At 38.1% G+C, this 21,624-nt stretch overlaps 1 long non-coding RNA gene across 1 annotated transcript in view; it reads left to right on the forward strand.

The window, feature by feature from the left end:
* Window positions 1-986: 986 nt before the first annotated feature.
* The window catches only part of LOC128137267 (uncharacterized), a 69,566-nt gene continuing 48,928 nt past the window's right edge, over window positions 987-21,624 (forward strand). Inside the window, exon 1 of the long non-coding RNA XR_008233645.1 lies at window positions 987-1,082. This is a non-coding gene — a long non-coding RNA (uncharacterized LOC128137267). The remainder of the gene's footprint in view (window positions 1,083-21,624) is intronic.

Below are 21,624 nucleotides of genomic sequence, written 5' to 3' on the forward strand. Positions count from 1 at the left end.
ACCTTTGAAAAGTCTTCCAGTCACATTACAATCCTGTATTTTATAGAGAGACTTTTTCTAACCTCTGAGTGATATAAAACAGTTCATTTAACTGGGATGAAGACATAGGTTATGATCTCTCTTTTTTTTCTTTCTCACCTTCCCTTTCACCTGTTTTCCTTCTGACTTCAGGAGGGATTCATAGGACCAGAGGGGAGCTAGAATTAGAGACTTAGTTTGTAGACTGGAGGCTTTCAAAAACAGGTACAAGAAATCCCAGAGCTGAGAGACATATCCATATGTATATTTGCTGACTCACAAAATTATTTATGTGCAAGCTTCCTACAGATGGAGCTATAATGCAGTTTGTAAGGGCCTGTTTTCTTTCACAGCAGATAAAGGGATGGCATCTCCACAAGTGGGCTTCTTGTTTAGATGTCTTGTGTTTCCAATTTACTTGTCTTTTAGTGAATAAGTATTTTTCAGAAAAGGTTAGTTTAAAAGGTACAGCTTCTGCTATGTCGAGTTTTATGCAAAAAAAAAAAAAGGCTTTTGAGGTTGATGAGCTTCATTTTATTCCCGTTTAAAGCTAGTGCATTTAGCTTATTTCCTTCAATCCTTTCTTCAATATAACCGTTAATACAGAAGGAGAAAAAAAAATGAAGAACATATTTGAAGAAAACAGACAAAGACACAGGCTCAGTGTCATTGCTGTATCATTCGACTCTTGTTGAATGCCTTCTGCTATTTTGCCTTTTCTGTTATCTGCCTTTACTGTAGGCTTTTGGGACCAAAGCCATTTTCTCCACATGTGGAGTTATGTGAATAGCATTGAAAAGCCTTTGTTTTAGAAAAGGGACAAATGGCTGCCATTTGATTTTTCTTGGTTTCCTCCAGAGGGTTAAAGAGACATCTTACATTGTGTCTTTCAGACTCCTCAGATACTTTACCCCTAAATATTCATACTTTCTGATCTTCTGTTGTGCCACTTACCTAGCAGACAGCAAGTAAGACAGTGCCTGGGCTGGCACCATGGACAGAGGCCCCCCATGAAGTGGCTGGAGTTGTAGACAGTACATTCCTGCCAAATCTTACTCACGTATGTAAGTGAAACAATTTTTTTGGTTAGATTAACTGAATTAGCTGCATTGGTAGATTTTGAGGGTGGATAATTCTTCTCTCGAAACTGGAAAAAACAACAATTCCTCTTCTATGGAATATCTGTAATTTGGGGGAGTTTCAGATTGACAACTGGTAGCTGAAAAATTCCGCAGTTGTATTCCCTACCGCATAAACTGAGAATAACAGTAACCACATGAATCGATAGTCTAATCCTGTAGCATGACACTAGCAGACCACTTTTTGGTAGTGGTCTTCTGTCCTCCAAAATACATTTTCAGCTCCCTGCAGTGTTCTCCATTGCTAAATCTAATAAATACATACAGCTCTAGCCCTAGGAGGACACAATCCAGATGCACTCCCTGTGTGGCGTGGGGGGGCTTCCATTTTTCTTTTCCTCATGAGGAATGGATTGGAGCTGGAAGACATTTCCTGTCCCCAAAGGATACTATAATTCAAACACAGCTTCCAGAATTTCAGCAATGCATTGTAATTAGCCATTCTCACTGACCTGAAAAAAGAGAATAAGGTGGGGGGGTGTGGTGTGTGTGTCCTAAAATTATTATTATTATTATCCGTTTCATATTCAACAGTTTGTCACACATCTATAGCTGCAGACTCCTTGCTAATACACTGGGACTTCTTAGTCACATACAGCCCTACATCAGCCACACTTGCAAGACTTGTGCAAGTGGGTTCTCAAGACTAGGTAGAGACAAGGCACTCCTCAGCCCTGAAACAAAGCACTGCATCCTAACACAGTGCCACTTGCTAAAGCTTTTTGCATATGAATGTAGGCTTCTTTTGCTTAGTGTTGGCTTCTGTGAGATTATATTTTTTTCATCGTATGCAAAATACAAGCAAAAAATCCTCTGCCAGAGGCCCTGGGAGTCCATTTTGGGGGACTGCTAGTTTTGCCTAAAACCTAAGGGCTGAGGAGAGATTCAGGAGTGGAAAAGAGATTCTTGCTGGTCAAGAATATAGGCATGAGGCCTCCAGAATAGCAGGGAGAATAACTTCTGGTTGAATTTATGATCCCTGGTGGTGGTAAGGTTAGGCTGCAGTCCCTGCATTGTGTTTTATAGTAAATGCTTCTGTATTACTGCAGAAGATGATCTATTTGTGGCCAATGTCTATTTATCTGCCACTCTCCAAACAATGGAAATGCTTCCTGTCTGGCGAGGTGGGCCTTAAAAGTGACCCCTGTGACTAAAACTAACAAAAATGCTTCTCAGTGGACCTCATATGAACCAATTGCATGTATGGGCCTATTAGTCTTGCGCTCATGGAGCAAAATAGAATAACACTTGGAAATATAAGCGGAACATGGAAATAATTTTCTGTGTAAAACAAGCTCTTCAAGATGTGAATCACAAAATACCTGAACATCTGAATCCCAAGTGGTCCTTGACTGAGAGATTCCATTGGTAATTATAAGTTTGTATAATGATGACTTTGGGAAATTTCAGGTACTGAGAAGACAAAGCCTATTTCATATATTCTATCCCATATATCATGAGTTAAGCCAGTTCTTCATTTTGATCATACACTAAAGTTTGCACTTGTTGCCAATACCAGTGAACCTTCTCTGACAGATATTATCAAGAGTATGAACCAAAGATAATTTGATGGTAAAAAATTTATGTATTTTGCTTCTTGAAAGGCAGCTTGTGTTGGTAACAGGTCCTTTTCTATGTAAATGATACTAAAATTTTATCCCCCAGGGACATGGTCCTAATATAGAACTGAAGGCATACTCAAAACCCCAAAATTTATGCTATCTCCCAACTAAACTGAAAGGTGCCCAGAAAAAAAAAGTTTATGATGCAATTGAGATGTTGGCTTTAGAGTTCCTTGTATTTTGTTTAAGGATTACTTTTTTCTGTGTTACAGTAATGCCTGTATGTGATGAAGGAAACTCTCTGCCTTTCCTTCTCCTTGCTGCTTGAGGCACCATTATTTATCATTTCAGAGTTGTACCTTTCAAGTTCATAGGAAGTCCACACAACCTTAATCTTGTGAGGGCTAGTGAATCAGACCTGGTGGTGAGACTGTAGGCTCTGTCTTGACATTGGACTGTGTAGTGGACAGTTTATTTCTGAATACCTGTAGGAAACACACTAAAGATTGTAAGCTCCTATGACAGTAGAGGCAGGCTATACAAAGGGAGGATACTAAACTGGGTAGTAGAAGAATTGAAACACAAGGAGCAGGTTGCATGCAGCTTCTGTGTACTTCATACTCTTTTTCTTGCTTTGGTTGGGGAAAATGGCTGCAGTCTTCCCCAGGATCCTGACACTGCTATGTAAGTCTCCTATGGGTACTACTTGTAAAGTTTACACTGTGTATAAACTAGCTGGAAGGTCGAGTGCTCTGAAAAAGTAGTCTGCCACAAAACTAAAGTAGCTGTCAGAAGAAGGAGAATGATCTGCTGTGCCAGATTCAGGCCCAAGGATTAATTACTTCTCCTCTTGCTGGCCTCTCTAAAATTTAGCACATCCTTGGTCCCTGCAATCTATCAAAGAGTTTGTTTGCTTTTTAACTAGAGAGAACTAATATGCTATCATCATATCAACTTACCACAGTCTGACTATTACATCTTGCAATTCTAACTGCTGTAGACTTTTGTGTCTCAGTTTGCATTTTCTTCCCTAAACTATTTAGGTCTAACACCTTACCTCTATGCATACAGCTCCTAGTATAGAGGGCTTGAAGCTGGTCTGTACTATTAAAATACAAAATTAAAAGCAGCCTGAGAATATCTGATAATTGATAACATTTGGTTTCAGTATTGTTCCAGTTCTTCATGGCTTCCTCAGTAGCTGAGGAGGATTCTTATCTAAAGCTTATTGGAAGCCATAGGACCAACTTCTACTCTTTTCAGTTAGGTGTATTTCATTAGAAACTGTATCAGGCCCTAGACCCAAACTTTATACACAGTTACAATCCATTGGCTGTACAGGTTTATAAAGATGTGCATTCAAGTGTTACAGATAAAGATCTGTTTTCAGATTAGAAACTTAAGGCGTACAGATTATTTCTGCATCAAATAACTCATCTTTCATATTCTGTGCCACATAGCCTCCAGAAGAATCCAACTCAGCAGCCAAAAGAAATCACTCTACACCTGCTTGATATTTAACACCAGGATTTGGGAGGGCAACCTAGGTGTCGAGTGAGAGGAAATGGCAACACCTCATTTAGCTAGAGTGCACCATCCAATCTTATGTCTCTTTTCTGCTTCTTGTCAAGCGAGTTCTCAATTTTGGTTTGAAATGTCTGCTTTTTTTCCTTCATAAACAACTCCCACTTGGAAGGTGGAGTGCTGAAGTACAAGCCTAGGCTCAAGAAGAAAGCTTCCTGTCCTCGGTCAGTTAACATGGAGAGCATCCAAGTACAGGAAGATAAGGAGAAAAGGCTTGAAAGCAATCCTCCAATGGATCTATGCCACATTAGTCTTGTGAAAGATACTAGATGATAAACAAACCATGAAAATGGGTGGAAAGGAAAAGTGGGAGCTAAAATCAAAAGCTTTATCTGGAACAGAAGGTACATGCAATGCAAGATGTAGAGGTCACTCAGACATGAATGTTCTTTCCATCTTACTTTCCTTTTAGTCTGATATAGAAATAAAATGATGATTTTTTATATTAACCATATTTTAAACCAACAACCAAGCAGCAGAAAAAAGATTAATAATAGCATAATTCAAGCCCGTGTTCCTTTTTTTCTTTCCCTAGATAAAACTTCTGCCTTTGGCATGGCATAATTTCCATTTCAGCATATTCTTCTGATATTTCCTGTTCCTGCCTGCTTCTTAAGGGTGAACTTGCACATTTAAAATATTTATTGATTTCAGACTGTCTCCACAAACCTCAGTGTCTTTTAGAATAACAACTGAACATGCTATCTGTCTCTGAAATGTAGGCTCTTAATTGGATATGGGACCACTAATTCTGGGGAAGGAAAGAGTTTGAATCATTAAGTACATTATATCCAATTGTAGGGTAATCCTATCACATATGGGCTGCAAAGGTAGCATTGTTAGCCACAGAAAGCATGGAAGGCTGAAGACAAGATCTGCTTCCAGGAGGGATGTATAACTGAAGAAAAGAAAGCATAAACCTGGGTTATTTTGATGTACTAGTTTCTAGGACCTCTCTTGGGAACACAGAGAAACCTGTTCAGTACACTGCAGGAACACCAGATCACAGAAAGCAAAAGCTTCATATGTAGTCTTTCCTTGACTGTGCTTAGAACTTCCTTGCTATAACTAAGTATATAGGTCAGGAAGTCCATATTGCATCCAGCTAATTAAATTGAATAAAATATTCAGTAAGTATCAGATAATTAGATACTCTTGACTGGATTTTGGTCAGAAAGCCATAGCAGCCATGGTAACTCTTGCAAAAAAAAAAAAAAAAAAAAAAAAAAAGGTGATAAAGATGATAGGTCCTTTAATTATCATAACTATTCAAAATGTACTGTTTCAGTCTCATTTAAAAAATGCTGTCTGCGATGGCACAATGTTTGCAATATATACAAAGGATGTTGTAAATATGTAAATTGTAACAAGGCATTGCACTCCAAGTACTGGTGAGGAGCTGCTTCGATCTGTACAATATCATTCTTTGGCTAAGAATACCCCAAACACTTTATTCACTGTGAAAGTTTGTTTGGGGTTTTTTTCTATATAGATTCACAGAATGCTTGAGAAGAAGCTGTTCTGTTACTAAGACTGAGTAACTTTACGATATATTATGATTCATAATTACATCACATATAGGAAGCAGCCAACCAACACTAGAGGGCTTTTACTTAAACCTCTGGCCATGTTCTATTACTTGAAAGACGTGTGTGTCATGTGTGGAAGTAGGATAGCTTGGCAAAAATGTTTAATAGTAACGTTGCTGGTTTCTCAGAACTTGTTCTTACAATTGCAATACTTCCTGCTGCTGTAGCCAAGTTGTCATTACGGAGTTGTCCACCAATAGGAGCAAGCATATGAGGCATTCAATTGCATTTAAGAATCAACAGTGACATAATCCTGTGATCTGCAGTGGAGCTGGCACAGCCAATATATAGGAAATCTTTCAGTAAGTGTCCTGGTTTCAGCTGGGATAGAGTTAACTGTCTTCCTAGTAGCTGGTACAGTGCTGTGTTTTGAGCTCAGTATGCGAAGAACGTTGGTAACACTGATGTTTTCAGTTGTTGCTCAGTAGTGTTTAGTCTAAAGTCAAGGATCTTTCAGCTTCTCATGCCCAGTTGGAGGGGCACAAGAAGTTGGCACAGGACACAGCCAGGGCAGCTGACCCAAACTGGCCAACGGGGTATTCCATACCACGTGACGCCACATCTAGTGTACAAACTGGGGGGAGTGGGGGCGGGAAATCTCTGCTCAGGGACTAACTGGGTGTCGGTCGGCGGGTGGTGAGCAATTGCACTGCGCATCATTTGTACATTCCAATCCTTTTATTATTACTGTTGTCATTTTATTAGTGTTATCATTATCATTATTAGTTTCTTCTTTTCTGTTCTATTAAACCATTCTTATCTCAACCCACGAGTTTTACTTCTTTTACTGATTTTCTCCCCCATCCCACTGGGTGGGGGGGGAGTGAGTGAGTGGCTACATGGTGCTTAGTTGCTGGCTGGGGTTAAACCACGACAGTAAGCAGCAAAATAAACAAACAAAAAGATCTATACAATGGAGATTTTTTTTTGCGACGTACATATTAAATTGGATGTGGAAGGTACTGACAGCCTGAAGCACTATTTTACATAATAAACATTGATAGTAAAACTTGAGCTGTTAGGGCAAATCAGCACCGCTGTGTCAACAAATGCCAGTATAGGTGGATCTTACTGTGTGGTATAACTGATATATGGAGATATATGCTGCCAGAGTTTTGGCATATAGTTAGAGCTTCCCAGACCACCTTTATGTGTTAGTTCTAATTTATGGTAGGATTGGAACAGCAAGCAGCAATCACAGTATCAGAAAATCTTACCAGATTGTTTCCTTTGTACACCTACCCTGTGAACCCCGTACTCTTACCTGTTAGAGCTTTCCTGTCTATATCTCAGCTAACACCAGGATGAAAGCTGTTTGGTCTAATTACTGCCACATGTCTATCTTTGTAATTTCCTTGGTACAATGAAGTATTTGGAATACTTGTTCCTCCATCCCTTCTTGCACATTCCCCGGTATGTTTGTATATATAGTATAGGTGCAATCTATACACTTTAAGACACTTCTTGAAATTATTTGCATCAAAATCTGTGGTGTGAGCCAATGCAAGATGATGTAGTCTTCATTTTCACTTCTGCTAGAAACATCTTTTCCTTTTAGAAAAAAGGCATCCCATCTTTATTTTTCTTGAATTAGGCATTCCAAGGTTCAGACAACTCTAGTGGGATTTGTCACCCTTACATAAGAGATATACGGTGAGCCTCAAGAAGTCTTCATTAGCTTTGGAGTGGCTTAGACCAGTATTAAGCCTCTTGGGGGATTCAAAGGGAGAAGCCTAGCTCTGGTTGGTTTTTTTTTTGCTTTGAGAATGGGAAGAAGAGAGTTTTTTTAATCTGTTACTGTGGGAGTAAAAGCACTGGCTGAGTGCCAGGACCTAAGGAAGATTGCTCCCTGTGGAAAGGTAGAGTTTGATAGGAGATGATTACTTATTTAGCTGCCAAAAATCAACTTAGGCTTGCCTGAACCTGGGAAGGATAGAAGCATTTGTAGGGTCTATTGGCAGTGAAGAGTCTAATGAAAGTCTGGGTCCAAAAGTGGGGAAAGAGTTTGGGGTTTTGTGCTTATTTTGGACTAGCAGTATCCAAGAAGGGACAGAATTTTATATGACCCCATAAGAGAACTGTTCTGGAGGCCAGATGTATAAGCTGAAAGGTCAAGAAGAAAAAAGGAGTTCTCACAATGACCTGCCAAGAGTAAGAGTACAGTAAAAACATTTGTACTCTTCTTCAGTGTCACTTTAGAGTGCTGTGCATACCTATCCCAGCTCTGTGTGAGTGACATTTAATGAGAGGGATCATCAGGATGATGATTTCATTTTTCTTTTTACTACATGGATCTGATAAACACAGAAGAAATCTAAACCCTTGGATACAGAAATATGCCATGAAGAATTTGTCTGCCTTGTATATGGTCCATATGCCTTCTTATGCTCAAATGCACATTCTTGAATTCATTATTCTTTCAAAACTATCGATTATATACTTATTTGATCATCCAACAAGATGGGTCTCTTCTGTGACTATTCATGCTAGCATCTTTCCCATCTATTAAGAACCATACACTGGGAAATAAAAAGATTGCTTTTCAAAATTTTACACAAGTAGAATTCTCCATTATGTCTCAATATGTTAACTGAATATACAGTGGAAATATTTATGCTTTATATTGACCAAGAATGGTGACTTGTCCTGTGCTTTCAAGTTTAATTTTTTAAAGAAGTGTTTAATCATTATTAAGCCTAGTGTTTCAGTATTATTCCTAGTGCCTAATGCTGTAATAGATTGTCAACACAGTCCTCACCTTCATGTCAGATCTGCCGCTTTTAGTAGGAAACTGATGTGAATTCTGTTTTCACCTACATTGGTGAGTAATGTTACTGGATTGAATTTACCACCCTTGCTTTGTTCTGTCTTTCTTAAAACGTGTTGTCACACAAAATCCAAAGTCATTAGAAACATTTTATTAGCAGTGATGCAGTTTCCCGGGGGTGGGAGAGTGGACAACTGACTCTAATTGCTAACAACTGCCCAATGCTCCAGGCAGGACATATCGCCTAAAACCCCCTTATCTCTCCACAGTAGAAGAACTAAGGTTTCAGGAGTGAACACCATTTGAAACAAGGCTATACTTCCAAAAATTTTAAGATGTTGCTCTGTCAGAGCCAAGGACTGCAATTTGGTTCAGTTTGCATACAAAAATGGCAGGCAAGTCAAGCAGAGTTAAAGTTGAAAGTAAAGCCAAAAGCGTATCTAAAAAATGTAAACGCATGAGTAATGACATCTAAAAATAAGATACACATTGGGTGGTAAATCAGACTTCCAGCATGATGTCTTACAATTATTTTTACTGTTTGCACAAAAATTAGTTGGCCATCCTTAACAAGTTTTAATATTGTCAGAAACATAAACAATTCCTAAGGAAAAATAAAAAAGATATGTGCTATAAAAATACTAAAAATTGATAAGAAGCAAAGCTTATTATGTACTTTATATAAAAACTACTGTGTTATCTAAACAGTAATGAAAATACAAGTCATGTTCTTTAAATAAAGTTAAAGTTACACATCTTTTTTTCATGACTAGTATTTTCTTTGTTTACTGAGTGGATCTGAAAGACAGATGAAAGGAATGCTATAGCATTCAGTTATAATGACCATGGATTCATGAAGTATGTGCACTTTAAAAGTTGAACCTTTAATTGTAAGAAGTATGGTCTAGATTTTTGACAGGGAGAGCATAAACTGCTTTATATTTTATTTCTCTGCTCAGTGGTGATAAGATGGTAGTGAAATGAATATTAACCTAAGTCCTTTGGAGACAATATGAACTATGTCGTACTGTCAGGAATTTTGTAAATAATGATCTTCTCAACTTCCTGGCTACAAATTCATAAGAAGGTAACAGGAATAACATGAATGGAGACTAAATTATTGTCCAAGATTCAAGTCATTTCAGTAGATACTGATTTAAATATCCATTAACACTCACATGAGGCACTCAGGCCTTCTTTTTCATACCAACAAAGCATTCTTAATTTGAAATTAAATGCCCACAAAAAAATGATCCAGCAATGTCTCTCAGAAAAGAGCATCTTAACTTCATTCAGTTTATCTGTCTCCAAAGGGAGGCAATTATACTGATCTACATTAGCACTGTGAAATTAAATCATTACCAGTTGAAGCTTTTTGTTCTAAAGTAGTCTGAAGTCTTTTGACATGAGATATTATTACTCTATTAAAATCGTGCTTATTCATCTTCAGTTTATACAACCAAAATTTTAACCTGGAAATCAATACTCAACTTGCTTTCATTAACATGAAAGGTTTTCACACTTTTCCAAACTACTGGACATGTTTTCCCCTGTTGCTGATGAGGGAGAACTTATCATTGATGACAGTTCAAATTGCAAGGATTTAAATTAAATCTGACATTGCTTTCGGCTATGGTGGGAGCTTTTTGTATCACAGACAATGTAAAGGTCACAGTAGGCTTTCTTTATTAGCAAAATAGCTCCTTTTGTGTTAAACATTGTCCAGAGTCTCCAAAAAGAGGAAGTCAAGGTTAGCCTTAATTCCATACAAAAGAAACTCTTAGGCACGTTTAAAAATCCTGAACATTGAACATCTAATTTCTATGATTCTATTCTTAAAAGATTTTCCACATTACAGAGTTTGATGGGGCTAGACCTATTTCATCAAATACTGAACATGTCATTAAAGTAGTGAAGCGTTAGGTGAGAAATACAAAGCTTTGATTACAGGATGGGGTCCTATCTATAACAGATAGATTTTTTTTTAATCACTTAATTTTTGCATGATACAAAGGGAATTGGAAAGAAGGAATTTCTGGTAAGCACCATGAAAACATAGAAGAAGGTGATTCAAGAAATAGATTTGAGACCATTCCAACTCCAAATTTAATTGCAGTCTCATCTTTCTGTCCACCTTATCATTAAGAACTTTTCTTTCTTGTCCTCATGTATACAGACATTTAGGATTAAAAGAATAATTGCATGTGATCTTACATTTGTGGCATGAAGTGTTGTTTCTAATGCTGAGGAATTTCATTCTCCCCACCTTGTGACATGTGGGGAAGCTGCAGCTGCAGACTGCTAGTTCAACGTAAATAATATCAGTGTAAGTCCTAGGTTCTCCAGGCTGCTGAAGGAGTGGGTAGTGTTGTCCAGGAGGGGGCATGACTAGGATGTCTAACAAAGATGTTGACTTGGAGCCTACTGCCAGCAGTGCTCTCACGGAACACCAAATACCCCTCCACAGTGATGAATTGCCCCCTCTGGCATAAGAGGGTTGGCTGATGTTAGCAAGTGCAAATTACACCTCCCTGTGGCAGCTTGTCTAAATCTGAACCTTTAATTGTAATTAAGTGATGGATACATTCCCTTCATTTTTGTTTTGTTTTGGTGAATTCAGCTCTGATAAAGGTGACATATTAATTGCACTGGGGAATGAAGTCATTGAAGCTGGTTGAGAAATGGTTCAAAAAGTATTTCATTAACTTTTTTTTTTCTTGAATTATCTAAAAAACATTTCAGCTAGGTCTAAAAATCACAGCTTAGTAACAGCAGGAGAGCCTTTCCCTTCTACGCACATCCAGATATCTGTACCACACCTGGAAATGCTATTTGTGTAATACAGACAGCACAAGCTACAGGTATTTTTCTATGCTCTATAGGACAAGGATCTCAAAAATATTTCAGTATGGTCAGACAGATGTTCACGTGGAAATCTCTCCTCCTGACGATTCACGGGATTTTTCCTGTTCTTTAAAAGAAGAGATAAAAATCTCAGAATGTTTACAAAAGCAAATTGAAATGACCAGCAAATATATACTCATGTCTGTGACACTTTACTTGGACCAATAGTTGTGAATGGTGTGTGGCAGAAAGCTCCTCTCTACAGTCACTGGTAGTTTAAGTTCCTTTCCCCTGAAAGCTTGAGAAGAGGACAGTCTAGCAAAGATCTGGTGGCCTCCTCCAGGGCCCTCTCTGGTACAAGAAGATGGCATGCAGGCAGGGTGCTGCTTCCCTTTGCTCATCTACCCCAGAAGAGGTGTCATCCCCCTCTGTTCCCAAATGGGGAGGGGAGATTGAGGATCATTAAAAGAAGCTGCCATATCCTAATCGCTAGACTTTAACTTATTATTTTATCTTTTGGGGGCTTGTCTGCTGCATAAACTAAGCAGAGAAGGAGAGTAAGGACGTGTAAGGAGGTAAATCATGATTTAGAAATCGTTACAGAGCATCTTCTGGTCTTCTAGTATTACTCCACAGAGGTTGCCTTTCGTATAGGAACACTTTAACCAGGAGAAACATATTAGGATAAGCAAGGGAACATCTAGCAAATTATACCAGAGGTGATAAATAATGTGATAATTGATTATATGTGTCCATTTTATTCCATGAGCCTAACATGAAGAGGCAGCTTTGTGCGGTGTGTGGAGTCACACAAAGTAATGGTTGCCACCAAGTTAATGCTTTGTATGACGCGGAATTCTGGTTCAACATATGAAGTTTAGATAAGTGACAAAGGATCAAATCTTTTATGACCAAACATTTCTGCTAGTGTGTATTTTCCATCTTATCTACTCCATTTCTTTTTTTTGAGCAAGTTGTTTTTATTGGACTATGAGTAGCAAATTCCTACAATTTTATAGCCATGTGACATTGTTGTCATTGCTTTTAGCACAGGAAATGGTACATCTGTTAGTAAAGAGACCAAAAGAACTCTCCCATGAGTCACCAAAAAGCATTTGCCAAAACTAATTAAACTAATGCCAAATATGACAAGTCAGTTTAAGACCTGTAACAATTTACAGTACACTGACTTTGCGGGAAAGGGGTAGACTATGGGGATGAAGGTAGTAGGAGGTTAGGGTAAGGATCTGAAGTATAATTTCACAGAAGAAGTAAAGCTCTCTTGTCTGATTTTTTTTCTCAATATTATTCACCTACCTATAAGCTAGCCCAAGAACCATTTTCAAAGCCTTTGTTTTCCAGTTTTATTCATTTACCCTTAAATTGCAAGTAACAGAAAAACTGTTCATTCTGTTTGAACTCACATTTTATATTTCTCCAGGTATGAAATTCTAATTATTATTCTAGATGAGAACTGTTTTAAAATAAAATTTGATTTATCCTTGTATGTAACATTTGCTAGGAGTTTCACTAAATTTTATGGGACTGTCATGAGAATCTGCTAAAGAGATGCTTTGATCTTGATTTTCTTAAGGAAATTCAGAATGAAATACAGAATTCTTTTAAGTAATTAGCTGAAGAATACACCAAGAAAAGCAATGTGAGTTTTGATAATAAAGACTGCAGAACTATTTTTTTTTCCATTATGCCTGTGAAAGCAAAATATTACATGTCTAGCTAAGGTCTGCAGTCTGATTTTAACTTCAGAAAAGCATGTAAACAATGCATCAAGAAAGCTAAAATATCAATAATAATGAACCTGATTTCTGCAAGCAGTTGTATATAATACTTAAGAAAATTACTCCTTTTGAATTAAATAAATAGTCTACGTATTGTATGCTTACAGTTTCTGAAATGAGAATTTCTTTCCATTTGTATAGCAAATATAATTATTAAAATGCAGCTATAAGAGTATTGTAGAATTATTTCACCTATATGAGCCATTAGATTTATTTTCTATTCTTAAAGGCATTATTGTGTGGTTACAGTTTTTGGACCACGATGCATTGTGGAAGCAATGAAGCACACAAGGAGTAAAGATGGGTTTTCTGGAGACAATACTAAGGCCCTATCACACTTGACTTTTTAAGTTGCCAAAAGACCCTCCAACAAAACTAGCTTGCATCATCTACCACCCCAAGTCTCATATCAAAAGAGTGTGGAGAATTGAGCCCCTGTTTTTATCTTACCTTGCATTTGTCTCCAATGTCTGTTCTAACTGCCAAACTTTGTGCTGCCAGGGCTCTTTGCTTTCTCACTTTTCTGCAACAAAAGTATTACTTTCAGTGATATTTTAGCCCACCAAGCTAACACTAACCATCAGAAAACCCTTTAGTAATATATATTCTACTCCATTCTTGCATAGTTCTATTGACACTTCAGTGATTTGTCACTCTCCACCTTTGTTTCAGAATACCTTTGTGTCCTCAGCCTTCCTGTTCATGTTGATATATCTGCTAAATTAACTTGAGCGAGTCCAAACAATTATTATGAACTAGTTTCTTCCCTCTTTCCAACCTAGTTTAAAACCAGTGTAGCAGGTCTTACTTGTTTCAAATCTGGGAGTTTGTACTTTTCACTCAAATGAGGATTTTGTGATATCTGAAAAAGTTCTTTTCAGAAAAAAAATTCCAAGCTCTCATCACCATTGCCATGAGCTGTTGATCAGTCTTCAGCACTAATCATGTGATAAATTTCTGGTGCAAGTAGGTGGCATCTGCAGGTGTCTCTCTAGCACCCTGAAAAATTTCTCGCTAAGTTTTCCATAACTTCTCACCCTGCTGCAGCTCCGTCCTGCACACAGATTTCCTGTTTATAAAGTGAACATCTTCTGATAATTTAGGATTTTTAGTGTTCCTAAATTAATATCTAATCCCATTATGTGGAAGTATGTCATGCTACTTTCATTAACTAAATTGAAACTTCTGTAGCCCAAAGTTCCCTGGCATGGACTCAGTGATAAAGATCTCCTTAATCTTCTTGGTGGTTCATGATTGTTTTTCTCTGATAGGAACTCCTGGTCCTAACATCTCCTGTTTGGATTAGTGTGGTCATCTTAACCAGGACTAAATGATGATTCTCATTTAAAAATACAGCTAGCTCAAATTATAAAACGTTTTCTATGACATGCAAACTACTTAGAAACCTACAGTAATACTGCTGTAGACATAACTGTTCACATACACATTAAGTTCACTGTATGGAGGTTAGAAATTCTTAATGTCTGAGCATTGGTTTCTGAAACTGTTCCTTTTTCTAACCCCATAACTTGATGATGGACTTGTTCTTCATCCTTTTGTTACCAAAAGTGCTCCAAACTCACTGATTCTAGGAACATAGGATACAGATCATCCATTCCCTGAATTTCTCCTGACAGGTGTGATAAATGAGTTCTGGTTTTATAGCAATGGAATTCCCCATCTTAAGGAAAGGATAATCCTGCCTACTGGAATTTATTTTTTAAATAAGCAAAACTATAGGGAAAGAAAATAAGGCAGATAATTACTTTACTTGTAGTTAAAGCTACAATATAAACTGATTCTCCATCTAGTTGCAAAAATAGTATTTTTTGGTCAAGATCAAAGATGAAAATCTACTGTAGTAAGAGATAGAACATTATGTAAATGAGGAAATGCAATATTTTATGTAGAAATAAAAACATTTATACTCTAAAAGGAGACTGAGACTAAATGTTATTCTTCTCTGACATAGACATAGTTTGGCTTATGTTTTTCTTGTAAATAGAAGAGGACTCCAAGATTTCCTTAGAATTCTGTGTGAGGTGTAGATAGCAGAGTAACTTCAGAAGACACTCTTATCAATCACACCACCCTTACAGCTTGTACAAAGTAAAAAACCATGGTAGTCAGGCAAAGTCCCCAGTGACAGGAAAAAGGGAAACATCATAACCATTTTTTAAAAGGGTAAAAAGGAAAACCCTGGGAACTATCAACCAGTCATCCTTATCTCTGTACCCTGTATCTGTAAGATAATGGAGCAGAGCCTACTGGAAGCTATGTCAAGGCATATGGATGACAGGGACATGATCAGAGGCAAGCAACATTGGCTTCACAAAGGGAAAATAGTGCCTCACTGATCTGGTGGCCTTCTAAGATGGAGTGAGTGCATTGGTGGATAAGGGAAGAGCGACTGATGTAATCTATCTTGACTTCTGTAATGCCTTTGACACAGTCCCACACAACATCCTTGTCACTAAATTGGAGAGATGTGGATTTGATGGATGGACTATTCGATGGCTAAGGGATTGGCTAACTACATCCAAAGAGTTGTGGTCAATGGCTCAATGTCCGAATGGAGATCAGTTACAAGTGGTGTCCCTCAGGGGTCTGTATTGGGCTCAGTGTCTTTATTAATGATATAGGCAGTGGGATTGGGTGCACTCTCAGCAAGTTTGCAGATGACACCAAGCTGAGTGCTGCAGTTGATAACGCTTGAGGAAAGGGGTGCCATCCAGAGAGACCTTGACAGGCTTAAGGGATGGGCCAAAGTAAACCTCATGAAGTTCAACAAGGCCAAGTGCAAGGTCCTGCACCTGGGTCAGGGCAATCCCTAGCATCGATACAGACTGGGGGATGAAGGGATTGAGATCAGCCCTGAGGAGAAGGACTTAGGGATATTGCTCGATGAAAAATTGCATATGAGCTGGCAATGCGCTCTTGCAGCCCAGAAAACCAACCATATCCTGGGCTGCATCAAAAGGTGCATGGCCAGCAGGTCGAGGGAGGTGAGTCTGCCCCTCAATTCCACTATGGTGAGACCCCACTTGGAGCACGGTGTCCAGATCTGGGGTCTCCAGCCCTGGGGTCTCCAGCACAAGAAAGACATGGACCTGTTAGAGTAGATCCAGAGGAAAATGGTCAGAGGGATGGAACACCTCTCCTATGAAGAAAGGCTGAGAGTTGGGGTTGTTCAGCTTGGAGAAGAGAAGGCTCCAGGGAGACCTTGTTGCAGCCTTTTAATACTTGAAGGGATCTTAAAAGAAAGACTGAGAGACTTTTTACCAGGGCCTGCAGTGACAGGACAAGGGGTAATGGTTTTAAACTGAGAGAGGGTAGATTTAGAATAGACATGAGAAGGAGATTCTTTTTACGATGAAGGTGGTGAGACACTGGAACAGGTTGCCCAGAGAAGTTGTGGATGCCCCATCCTTGGAAATGTTCAAGGTCAGGTTGGACGGGGCTTTGAGTAACCTGATCTAGTGAAAGATGTCTCTGCCCATGGCATGGGGGTTGGCCTAGATGATCTTTGAAGGTCCCTTCCAACCCAAACTAATCTTTGGTTTTATGATTCTATCTAGAAGTATAGCACATTATAGCACGCAATTTTACATGTTAAGGCCTCATTTAAGAAATTAATGCCTTACTACTAACTTTACACAATATTAGGCAGAAATCGATTGGTAATCCACAAATTAGAGTACTATTTGATATATGATGACTTTTAGGAGTGAGATTTTTACTGGGGAGGAAAACAGTACCTTGTGGAATGAAGGAGAGCCTAGCTGATTTTGTAAATATACGAAAAGCCTTTTAAATGGTTTTGGTAGAATCATGATCCTCTCAACACAAGAAGTATAAAATAAAGACATAGTATAAAATTAGGACTAAAGGCAGGGGAAAGCCAAGCAGTTCCTTTGAAGAGTGAGACACTTCTATTTGTAATTCTTTGTTAGTCATAAATTAAGGAGTACTGATTATATCTAGATAAAGCTGTTTATCACATTTATATATGTTAATACTTCAAGTGTGTACTATATGCCTGTAAAACCAGAGGAAGTCCACTGACTTCATTAGAGTTTTTTGGTACTATATCTTACAACTGAAAGTAGGATTTGGCTCAATGTATTTTTCAAAGAAAAAAATTTAAAACAGTAACATCTGTGTTAGAAGCCATGTAAGTTCATGTATCATCCCGTTCTTTTTCTTCCGAATGAAAGCGTAATAAATAAAATGCTATAAAAATGCATAGAATAAAAAAAATTTAAATTATGATAAAAAAGCAGAGGCTATTTTCTTACTATCAGCTTTCAAAAAAATTCCCAAAGAGCATGTTAAAATGAATTAAATCTCCAGTGAATGCTGTTCTTTTTCATAACAAGAAAACAAAAAAATTACAAAACACATACCAACTTTCAAAATAAGGTTGTGATTTAGCAGAACAAAACCAAAGCTTTTGGTATTGTATTTGTTTATTTGCTTTGGCACTAGCATAATTTTTTGATTGTGCTTCAAATACTCAGTTTTGCCCATATCTATTTCTTGCTAGTTTAGTTGGGTTTGGAAAATAGGAAATCTCCTGAAAACAGGTTTTGGATAAAATTGAATAGTAAACATAACTGTCTGTGAAAACCAGCTATCAGATGGACATTAATCTGATTTATTTGTAGTCTAGCATCATACTTGAAAGAAAAACAGAAATACAGAAGTTTAGGGGTTTTTTGCTCTAGTTATTCTGTTTTCTCTGTTCCAGACTCATTTAAAGCTTCTAAAGTCCTCTATTATGGAACAAACTATACTCAAAAGAAATAGAAAATTTGTAGGACTTCTACAACTGTGATATTACTGTGTCCTGAAGAGAGAGGTTGAATTCTACATCTTGTTACATAAAGATTTTTTTAATTCACCGAATGAAAAGACTTAAGTTCCTGAGCCCCTTGTAAATAGACCCTTTTGACTGCATAAGCTGAAGTTTTCCTTTAACTTTTTTTCAGTTATGCTTAAATGTTAAAAGCTCTTGTGCTTTCTTTGGCAGGGATAATGAAGGGGTGTAGATTCATAAATGGAAAAGAGATGCTTACTGGAGTTTTCTCGGCAGTGGTGTGGGATCAGAGAAATCAGCTATACATCTAACACGCTTGTTAAATTCTGCAGTACATCATGGTGAATCATCCTGACAAATCTCTGAAATCCTTAAATTTGACCTTGTCTTTATTGCTGTGATTATGGAGAGAGAATCTTTTATACTGCAGGAGACGTGCAGGCTCCCCACTCCCCCCCAGGAAAAGCATTGTCAAAGTACGATCATGTAGGCTGTGTCACCAGCTAGAGAGAAGCAAAAGCCACACCCACGTTCTTTTAAAAGCTTTTTTCCCCCTCACAGAATTTTTTTGTTTTTAACAATAGTCAAAGAAAATAAAATCTCAATTGAAAACAGAAGTCAGAAGCCTCCCTGCTTTCACCAGCCAGAGCAGGGAAGGGAGGAAAAGACACCCATTCGCCAAAGCTCCCCACCTCCATTTTCTAATACAAGCACAGCCACAGAAGAGCCAGACTGCAGACTTTTCCATGCAGCTTTTTTTTTTTGATGTGATGCCAGTTGATAAGCTATTGTGCAGTTAGAAAAAGCTGTAGTGGGTCAGACACCCAGCTGTAGTGGGTTCAGAACAAGCAGAGATGGGGAACACCTAGACTTGATTGATTTTTGAGGAATGAGCAGGGCTGGAGGTTAGTGAGTTATTTGCTCAAGGAAATATTTCATGTTCGGCCTCTTTTGGTGACACATTTTTGAGGTAGTGCCTTGTGAAAGGTTTGAAACCCTACCATTATGCCTGGGTCTAAACAGTGCACTACAAGTGCAGGTCTGTGTTTAAAGGAAGAAAAATCTGACTAATTCCAAAGAAACTGTAGTCATCAGGCACCAGGAATTTCCCACCAGAGGTAGAAAAAGGGGGTTGGATGATCAAAGCCATGGGAAGACGCAGACATGTTCTGGAAGTCCAGGAAGAGAATAAGTGAAATCATGCAAAACGCTGAGAACAGAAGAAGCATGAGGGTTATACTGAAAGGTACTGGTGTTTCTAAAACTAAATATTTTGCACAGTAACCTGGCCGTATATTGCTATAAAGTACCTTGTTAATGTGCTGTTATGTTAGTGTTAGAATTTGCCAAGAAAATCTGTCTGTATGTTTCCTTACTTAGGAACCCAATAGGGTATATTTTCCAAGTGCTTTATTTTAGCAATGTAGTTGCAAAGACTTATCTGACACTGGAAATGTGGCACCGGAAAATATTTTTCATTTCTACTGCAAGCTCAGACCAGCATCATATAAAACAGGAAAAAAATATACTACTAAAGTCTTTGGAATACTTACAGCAATCTCTAATCGCTTGTTTCTGTGTATCTACCTGTAAACTTGAGGAGCAATGTATATACAGAGACAAGAAGACAGGAGAGCAAAAGCAGAACTGAGATATGCCAAAAAGCTGGGATTATTCAAGGAGAAGAGGCTGCCAAAGATTTTGAGTTAAGATTTTTTAATGCAACAGGCTTCTTTAAATCCCATTGTACTGAAGAAATATTGAAATAAGGCTGAATAATTTTAAATTAACTTTTAATTTTGTTTTGTCTGTAAGTTGCAGTGAGACAGATGTAGACATCTCCAGCTGAAAATAAAACTTTGTTTATGCTAGTTCACAGCTTTGATTAGATGATTAGTATGAAGTCTCCTATAATCTTCAGTTCAGAACAAAACGCTTTTCGGTTTTTTGGTGATGTTTGTGAAAGCAAATCCAATTTTGGAATCCTAAAATATTCTGTACCCTTACATTTAATCGTACTGTCTGAATATTTTGCATTAACCCCCCTAAAAGGTAGCATGCAGTAGTTCAAATCCTAAACTTCAACCCAGAAACTAGAAGAAATACAGTATTTTGAGCCAGGTTCAAAATCAAAACATAAAGTCCATACGGAAGGTATCGGTGAAACCACGCTATGTTATAAGCCTGCAGACCTGGAAGTTGGCCTGGCATTCTGGTGACAGACTGAACTCTGTAGACCAATTTGAAAATTTGCCTTTATATGGAAGAGCAAACCAACCTTACTGTTGCTAGCCCAGTGTGTCTTTTGTTGGTGTTTGGCACCTCAGATTTTACATACTTGCAAGCACCCCAGGAAAGCAAATTTTTGAAAACCTAAAGAGTTTAATTTTGAAGGACAAACAAAACAGGATTCATTCACATAATATTGAGTGTGCAGAAATGCAACAAAGCTCAAAGCAGAGATCACCAATTAAGATTAAAGAGGGTAATGACAGGCAGTTGACATCACAGCCAGTGTCGAATATATCAGAAAGCCTGCTTCCCATGAAACAGCAATGCTGAGACAACTGATGACAAAAATTATTTTTCTCCTCAAATGATGATGTTGCAAAGTGTTGACCTGAATTGGGGCACTCCTCTTTGTTCTGCACTGGGACGGAAACATTGAAAATGTATTTACAACTGAACTATGGCTCATTATACAGTGACCTCGTACAGAGACCTTTTGTTTAGCAGCAGAGACAAAGTGAGCATGCCAGCCAGGGAGTATAACTGCCTGCTTCTTCTGTCTGTGCATGAAAGGCTATTGAGTCTCCTTGGGCTGCAGACAAGATACAGTCACATCTGAAATTGGGTGGAATGCCATCGATGTGAGTGAATATCCCACACAAGAGTCTGCTAGGCTCAGACATGCTATGCTCAGTTAATTCCTGAGGTCACACTAACATAAAAACGCTCATGAAATGCTCATTTCACAATGCTCCTCCCGTCTTGTCCTCTCTCCCATTTTCCCTTGCCCTAGTTTTTTGGCATTGGCTAATGGGAAGCACAGGGGAGAGGAACTGCAGTGAGTATGGTACCTGGGTTGTATTGAGAAACACAGGAACACTTCTTAAAAGATCAGTTCTTTTCAATGTCTTACAGCAGAACAGATAGTAGACCTTCCTTCTGTTCTTCTTCCATAAGGTGACCTTTTGGGGGAAGGGAAATTCTTATTAACAGGTGCTAAATGCATGACTTTTAACATTTTTTTACTGTTGAGTTCGTTTCGTGGCTCCCATCCTCAAACTTACCTAATTCTTACATCATGTTCTGGTTCTCTTCCGGGTGGTTGGCACCCCCCACCACCTGGGACAACAGCAAATGCTTTTACCTTTACAACTATTAGTGATCTTGTAATAAACTTAAAAAAATATTCAATTTATCCTTGGAATGGATTTCCAGAAAGAATTCCTTTCAAGTGAATGGTTTTATTTTAGCCAAGTGCTTCCTCTTTCAGCATA

The sequence above is a fragment of the Harpia harpyja genome, chromosome Z (assembly GCF_026419915.1).
Source record: "Harpia harpyja isolate bHarHar1 chromosome Z, bHarHar1 primary haplotype, whole genome shotgun sequence".
Lineage (NCBI taxonomy): Eukaryota > Metazoa > Chordata > Aves > Accipitriformes > Accipitridae > Harpia > Harpia harpyja.